Source organism: Choristoneura fumiferana, chromosome 3 (genome assembly GCF_025370935.1).
Source record: "Choristoneura fumiferana chromosome 3, NRCan_CFum_1, whole genome shotgun sequence".
In the NCBI taxonomy this organism is placed as follows: domain Eukaryota; kingdom Metazoa; phylum Arthropoda; class Insecta; order Lepidoptera; family Tortricidae; genus Choristoneura; species Choristoneura fumiferana.
This window is the reverse complement of record NC_133474.1, coordinates 10,175,362-10,177,518: the sequence shown is the minus strand read 5'-3', so window position 1 is coordinate 10,177,518 and position 2,157 is coordinate 10,175,362. Positions and strand designations below refer to the sequence as shown.

General features: G+C 37.6%; 1 pseudogene; it reads right to left on the bottom strand.

Moving 5' to 3' along the window:
- Nucleotides 1-1,208: 1,208 nt before the first annotated feature.
- The window catches only part of LOC141445691 (uncharacterized), a 2,529-nt pseudogene continuing 1,580 nt past the window's right edge, over nt 1,209-2,157 (bottom strand).

Here is a 2,157-nt window from a genome sequence, read left to right as displayed (position 1 = left end):
ATGATTGTTTCCCATTATCCGAGCCAGGACGTCCGGCGGCGTCCGCCGGAACTCTACACGCTAGCAACGTGTTGCTTAACAATCGCTATTACACTGTTATTTTACCAAATTAATTACTAGCAGCTCTATGAGCTCTAGACATCGCAAATGACTGAAAAATATATTTTGAAATTTTCAAAACCACAAGCGAATTAACAAAAAATATTATTATAATATCGACCCTGCTTAAAAAATTTCACAAGAATGCGACCTGTAGAGGACAGCAGCCCGGACATCCGCCAGACGATACAAAAACATTGTTGCCCAATGTAAAACGGAGACGCTCGCGCTCGTTCGGTCAATTACGATTGCGTACTGGAATATCTTGAGAACGTTGACAATGCAGTTTTTAAGCATCCTCTGTTTTTTTCCCTTTGACAGTGTTAACTGATGTCAGGTTCCAGTATCAATGAGGGCTATCGCGTATGAATTCGCCGCTAGAGGCGCTAGTGTACCGTGAGGTCTCCGAAATGTCAAATCTCATAGTTTTTGGGTGAGCTACGCGGGTTTATTTATAATTAGAATAATTTTGTGAATATTTTGCATTACCTGAAATTAATTATGGCAATTATGCGTTACGGGGCAATGAATGTCTGTGTTTTGAGACAGTTTTGTCTTTCGGAAACTTTTGCCCTCCCTTTTTCCGAACTAAACGGGGCTACGCAACACTGTGGTTGCTCGATATTTTTATGGTCCGGTTTTAAGTTGTATTAAATATGATTTTAATCCAAACTTTGTTTTCACGCCCATTATAACAGACTTTGAAAGCCACCCTTTAAAACCTCACGCAACAGTGACACCATCTAGAAAGACAAAAAACGATAACCCTCATTGAGTTAATTAAGTTGCGCTTCTATTACGGCTAAAGGAGACGTCCTGAACTCTATCAATGAAATTAGTGATCTGTGCAGAATCGCCAAAAACATTACAGCTGAGAGCTGTTCTGCTTTTCGTCAATGCAACCGCACCCCAAATCCGTTAAGTTGTTCTTAAATTTTTAAATATGACGCTTAACTTTCCAGTAAAATCAAATGCATAATGCTAGGGAAAGTCTAACCTAACCTTTCGTTCGGACACTTAATATCTTAATGTTAATGAGGTAACTCCATTGTAAACCACAAACAATTCAAACGTATTTAGGTGTTAAAGGGCCCCAGATCCTGGTAGTGTTAGGTACCGAGTCCCTTGGTGCGGTTTGCCCGCGACGCGTTGAGCAACACAGACTGCTGTCTATTGTTTTTGGCTAGAAGACAATGCACCACATTAGATCTAAGTGAGTGTTACAGTTAAGTACTTTTGTTTAAAGTGCTTATGATGTTTTTAATAACCGTAAAATTGTATTGTTATTTGACTTTGTAAGCTTTTGATGTTTTTCAGGACGGTTACGTTCAGTAATTCCCTGTCTCCTAATGCCACACAGATAAACTTTTTCGTAGTTATTTCGACTCATTGCAATATTTATTTTGTTGTGGCGTCAACAGTAAATTAGAAACAGTTGTTCAATTTAGCAATTTTTTGGGACGTAGAGCGTAAGACGAGGCATTCGATATTCTGGCAAGTTATATTTTAGTATTTTGTATGTTGAAGACGTTAGATAGAGCCAATCGAATCGATTTAAGTACAATCCGTGAGCTTCCTTCGGGTTTCGGTGGGAATCGGAAGGATTCGTGTTGTAGAAAATGACAATTGTCTTTGACTTAGTAGCAATCCATCACGCGAAGAGTGCACTCGTTGTGTTTTCATTGATTTATATAGAGCAGTTAAAAACCACCACTTACATATTTATTTAGTTTGTTATTATTCGGAAATTGATTTCCATGGCGAGTCAACTTAAACAGGGTATTTCTGTAAATAGCCAATCACGGGAAATTGTATATAATGTATTATAAATATTTTGTAAAGAAGCTGAAAGTTTTAAGAAAAACGTTGATCGTAAATATTTTAATAAGGTTCAAGACCGAGTCATTGAAGCAACGGGGATTTCGAAAAGTACATTAAAATAAATAAACGAGAGCAGACCAAAAAAATCATTTGATATACCCAAGAGAAGTAGATACAGTAACAGCTCTATATACTTCCAAATAAAAGTAGTGTGTAAGGCGGTGTTCTCTATTTAAA